Here is a 6,048-nt window from a genome sequence, read left to right as displayed (position 1 = left end):
GCACGTGTTTCTAATCGCTATATATGTGACTATTACTAGTCACAGTCGGTTACTTTCTGAGCTCCTTGGCATCTAAGCATGGATATAAAGTTGTTAGGAAGATTTCAGTGGTAATGTTTTTCACATCTACTAATTATTAAGGAGCACTAATTTTTATGCTTTGAAGAATTATTATTATTATTATTTTTATCTTTTTGAAGCAGGGTCTCCCTGTAGCCCCAGCTGTCCTGGAACTCACTATGTAGACCAGGCTGGCCTTGAACTCAGAGATCCACCTGCCTCTGCCTCCCAAGTGCTGGGACTAAAGCCATGCACCACCATGCCCAGCATATTATTATTTTTTTAATCATTATTTTTAAAAATTTTAATAACTACATGATTAGAAGAAGCATTTAACTACAACTTTAACATATTCAGTATCACAATCCAGAGCAAGAGTACATCTCTTTCAAAGTGGGTGCAAGTTTCTAGGTTCACAGTTATACAATATTGAACTCAGTATAAGCCCTGTAAGACATAAAATTGAATGAGTTATTTAACCTTTCAAAAAGATCTCCATTTCATTTTAGAATATATTGTTCCTTGCAGAAAGACTCATTGTTTTTGCTACTAACACTGAGATGTTGACGCATGCATCTATAATCCGTATGTATCTGATTATTACTAGTCACAATCAGTTGCATTTGGATCCTCGGCACCTGTGTATGTCTATAAAGTCATCGGGTAGGTTTCAATGGTAATGTTTATCACCTCTGCTAATTAGCATGACGTAAATTTCCATGCTTCCTCCTCAAATATACTTTTATTTAAATTTGTTGATTTTGTGTGTGTGTGTGTGTGTGTGTGTGTGTGATTCCAGTGACTTTTAAGTTTTACTTTGAGAAAGGGTCTTGTTAAACTTTTCAGGTTTGCTTACAGTTGTGGTCCTCCTGACTAAGCCTCCAGAGAACCTGTGGTTACAGGAGTGTTCCACCTTGTCCAGCAGTTTTATTTGTTTGTGGTGTTTTTTTTTTTTTGTTGTTATTTTTATTTTTTTGAGAGTGTGCTCAGTCAAGTAAATCCGTGTCTCAGCTTCCTTTATAGCTGGTACTCAGTTGTGAGCCACCAAGCCTGGTTACTATAAATACATTTTTAGTGTGTGCGTACATATGTGTATGTGTGGAGGCCAGAAATCAACTTGAGTGGCCCTTGATCACTCCTCATCTTATTATTTAAGATAGATTAGAACTTGGCTAGGCTGGCTGGTCAGTGAATTCTAGGGATGGGTCTCTCTGCCTCTCCAGAACTGGGATTACAACACACATTGCTGTGTTGGCTTTTGACATGGATACTGGGGATTCAAACCCAGGTATTTATACTCGTTGCATAGGCACTGTACCAAATGAGCTGTCTCCCCAGTCCCCAACATAAACATTTCTAAGGGAACGGACACACACTGCTAAAATGCCCTTCATTAAACAGACTACTTACATCTGGTCTATGCTTATTTTTTCAGTGTTGTTATGATCACAACCAAAGACAAACATGTGGGGGTAGAGCTGAGGAACAAGGATTTGAGAATCAGAAAATATTGGCTTTGAACTTTAAAATTTATTATATAATCTTAAGTAAACCTTGATTACCCATCAATTAATAGGCTTCAACCATTTCATGTGATGCAATGTTTAAGGAGGATGTGTAAAGCTACATAATTGGCATCACATGTACTAGAAACTTAAGTGGACATTACAACTTTGTTAAGTCTATATCCATATTAAGCTGCCGTATCTTCTGTAATCTAATGCTTACAGGATTCATAACTATTTTATTAATTACTAAGAAAGAATAAAAACTATCAATTAAATTCTAACATATCTTTCTTCATAGATTTCAGACAAGCTAAAATACAAGAAGATATATATCTGAGAATTGATAACATAGTATACAAAAAGAGAAACAGAATTTAAATGTAGTTACCCCATAACAGGGGTTCAGTGGCCCTAAGAGATACCACAGGCTAGTCCAGTGCCAGGAATGGACTCTCACTTTTGGAGCTGTTGATCAGAGAGATCCCATAGACCCTTGAATAACACTAGCTATTGCCTTTGCACTTGGTTACCCACCGTAACGTGGGAAGACATTATATAACTGGGTCAAAGAACAAACCAGAAAAAAACAAGCTGGTATTGACCTTGAAGCAACCACCTCTGTTGGCCAGGTTTCATAGTACAAGAAGGTGCTATATTACTAGCAGAGGAAGGCAATCATCAACCTTACCCAGCTGTGAACCCTGTGAGCTACTCAAATAACAACTGGGTTGGCAAAATAAACCCACTGGTGAACAGTGGCATGAATATTATCAACCATAATATCAACCACCTACTAACTGGACTTAAGGTCTGTTCCATAATAAGGAGTCCATACCTGACACTGTTATCAGAGCCAAGAACCTGTGGCTGGACAGGTCACAGGCCACAGGGGAGAAACCACTACTATAACTTTACTATATAGACAGAGTATTAAACTGATTCGTAATGATTTGTTGCTATAGCCATAGACTAGTACATTCTCAGTTCTCACCAGAGGAGGTTCTTCATGCCACAGATGGAGATAAACCTAGAGGACCATATTACTTTTGGTGCGAGACATTGTTTTTCCAACCTAGTGCTGAATAAACCTTTAAATTTATCCTAAGGAAATCTTTTTTCCCTTTTCTTTTTTTAAAGTCAAGATCTTGGCCTTGAATTCATGGCAACTCACCTTCTTCAGCCTCCCCAGTGCTGGGATTATAGACATGAACTACTACACTTGGCTTACCCTAAGCAAAATTTGTAGTCCATGAACCAACGACTAACAAACAAATATGCATGACACTATAAATCAGTGGTAATTTCATCATCCTGTATAGCACATTAATCATGTGAATAGAATCAGTACAATAGAATTTTGGAGCTAATAGCCTTCTTAGATCTTATTTAACATCTGAGAACAGTAGTATTGAGAGTTAAAATGCCAGTTAATACATCACACTGCTAATTATTGGAGGAAAATACAAAATGAAAATCCAGGTTTGCTGATTCTTGGTCTTTAGTATTTCTAGTTTTAATGATTAATCAATTTCTATCTTTTAAAAACATTTGCCTTAATATATGATTTATAAGAAAAATCCATGTAAGATTAAGGTTCATCCAGTTCTACAGTTGTCAGTCACTAGATCTTTATTAGCCATTTACTATGTATAGACACTACTTATCATGAAAGTTTTTGGAGAGATTTAGAAAACAAAAGCTTGTTTTGAAAGCTACAATAGTTCTTTTTTATTGTAAAAATTACCTAACATCAATTGTGCAAATCAGTGAGTTTCACTGTGACATTTCCATGGACACATATGCTGTGCTTTGAACTTATACCTTCTCTGCTACTGTACTTTTTCAGTTCTAATAGTCCCACTCCTTCCAAGTACCTCAGCAAACTCATAAATGATGGCACCGTAAACCTCTCACCATACTACATGATGGACTGACTGCAATGCCCTGTTTCAGTCAACAATCACTTGAATGTAGTCTTCCTTGATGACTGGTTCTCAAGTCCCTTGTGAATTTACTGCAGATGCTGGGACTTATATAAAATACTTTTATATACAACCTATGCATCGTCTCCTACATGTAAAATACTATGCACTTTATGTTTTGCAGACTAATGTTAAGAAAAGTGTGGATATGCTTAATTCAGACAATTTCCCCCCAACTAGTTCTGCTCTGTGGTTGACTGAATCTGGAGAAGTGGAACTTGTGGACATGGAGTCAATGGTACTAAATATAAAAGGCCCATAACTCTAGATTGCTATTCAAATTCCTACACTGGGACCTTTAACAAAGTCAAGAAAAAGCTTTTATTAATTAGTATCACTGACTTAGAAGAACATCTGAGCAACAGATATGAAGAAATGCTCCAATTCCTTTTGGACTGAGGATCTCTTTATGTGCTTGAAAATTACTAAGAACATCAAAAAGTTTGCTTATGTAAAATATACCTATTGATATTTACCATTTTGGAAAGAAAAACTGAGAAATTAAAAGAATTTCTATTTTCATCTAGAAATAGCCAAACAATATGTATTCACCACTTTAAGAACAAAGAATTAAGTAAGGACTGGTGGTTTTTTTTTTTTTTTTTTTGGTAACTCTCATTAAGTAAAAAGTATCTCTGGGCCCAACGAGATGGCTCAGAGTAAACTGGCTTGTTTTTATGCCTGATGACCTGAATTCAATCCCTAGTCCACGTAGAGGGAAGCAAGTCCTGAAAGCTATTCTCTGACCTCCACATGTGCACCGTGGCATGCACATACACACAAACACACAACAAGAAAAAAAAAATTTTAAAGGAGTATCAGGAATCATGCAGCCCTCAGAAAACACCACATTCATTTGCAAGAGAATAAAAGTGATAAAGGCAGATAATATCCTAATATCATAAAATTATTTCAACTTCAAGTGTTCTTTGAAAGGGTTCTGAAGTGCTTCCGAGGTCCCCAGATCATACTTGGATTTGTTTTTTCCAGTGCTGCGGATTGAACCCACGTCTCAAGCACACTGAGCAAGAGCTCCCCTCTGAGCTACATTCCCAGAGCCTCATATCCTACACTGAGAATTACTTCAGGAACACCAGGCTTTGATGGCACTAAGACAATACTGTGACTGTAACAGAAAAAAACAAACCAAAACCTGTGGGAAGCGGGCGCGGTCGCACTGGCCAAAGATGGCGCCCTGGCCGGCTGCCAAGCCCTGTGACACCCACTTGTTTATCCCAGTTTAAGCATGCGCAACAGAGTAGATCACGCGCCATCAGCATGACGCCCTGCGTCATGCTGCGTGATACTGCCGTGTGGCCCTATGAGCTTCGTTGCTCCAAGTCTGCTGATCCCGTGTCTGACAGCGATTGGTTGTGTGCGTGGGATAGAAGATATAAGAAGGGAGACCAGAATAAAGAGAAGAAGAAGCTTGAACCTCATCTTGGTGTCTGTGTCGTCTCTCCTTGACTCTGCCGGACGGAGTCTTGGGTTGCGGCAAAAACCAAACAAAAAAGCACTACCAACAACTCTAAATCAAAAAGTGATTCAGAAGAGTTGGCTTGCAAAAGTGAGAAAATTTTGGGTATACCTTATTCAGTTTGGTTTGCTTTAAATTTTTCTTTTTTTAAAAAATGAGTACATAAATGTTTAAAAAATGTAGCTCAGTTGGTAGAACACTTGCCTACCATGTCCTGGCTTTAATACCAAGCACCACCATTACATACACTGGGTACAGTGGCTCGTACCTATAATCCTAGCATTCAGAAAGTGAAGGCAGGAGGAAGAGAAGCTCAGCTACACTTTAAACTGGAGGACAGCCTGGGATACATGAGACTCTGTTTAGAAAGAGAGAGAGAAAAGAGAAGAGAGAGGAGAGGGAGAGGGAGAGGGAGAGGGAGAGAGGGAGAGAGGGAGAGAGAGAGAGAGAGAGAGAGAGAGAGAATGAGAATATGAATCTATGTCTCAAAAAGTGCTTGCAATAAACATATGCTAAAAATCCTAATAAAAAAAAGTAGGTGTTGGCTGGGGAGATGGCTCCATCATCTGCTAAAGTCCCTGTCATTTTACTGCATGAAGACTTGAGTTCGGAGTCATGTAAAAAGCTGGGTGTGTCTATGGCCCTTGCCTTGTGGGGAGATAGAGACAGGCAGATCTCTGGAACTCATTGGCCATCCAGCAAAGCCCAATCGATGAGCCCCAAGTTCAGTGAGAGACCCTTTCTCAAAACCTAAGGTGGAGGGTGATCAAAGAAGACATTCGACACTTACCACTAGCCTCCACATGCTTACAATACACATCCATATCCCCCATATAAAATGAAGATAGATTTAAAAGAGAGAACCATATATCATAATTTTATAGGAAAATTTTTTTTGGATGTACGTAAAAGAATAGCGTGTGTGTGTGTGTGTGTGTGTAAATGAAGATAGATTTAAAAGAGAGAACCATATATCATAATTTTATAGGAAAAGTTTTTTTTGGATGTACGTAAAAGAATA

The 6,048-nt window shown here is 38.3% G+C and overlaps 1 protein-coding gene across 1 annotated transcript in view; it reads right to left on the bottom strand.

Moving 5' to 3' along the window:
• Positions 1 to 6,048, bottom strand: part of Ehbp1 (EH domain binding protein 1) — a gene marked incomplete in the record, with an annotated part of 244,217 nt that overhangs the window by 86,693 nt on the left and 151,476 nt on the right.

Source organism: Nannospalax galili, unplaced genomic scaffold (assembly GCF_000622305.1).
Source record: "Nannospalax galili isolate Female #2095 unplaced genomic scaffold, S.galili_v1.0 scaffold805, whole genome shotgun sequence".
Lineage (NCBI taxonomy): Eukaryota > Metazoa > Chordata > Mammalia > Rodentia > Spalacidae > Nannospalax > Nannospalax galili.
This window is presented reverse-complemented; position numbering and strand designations above follow the sequence as displayed.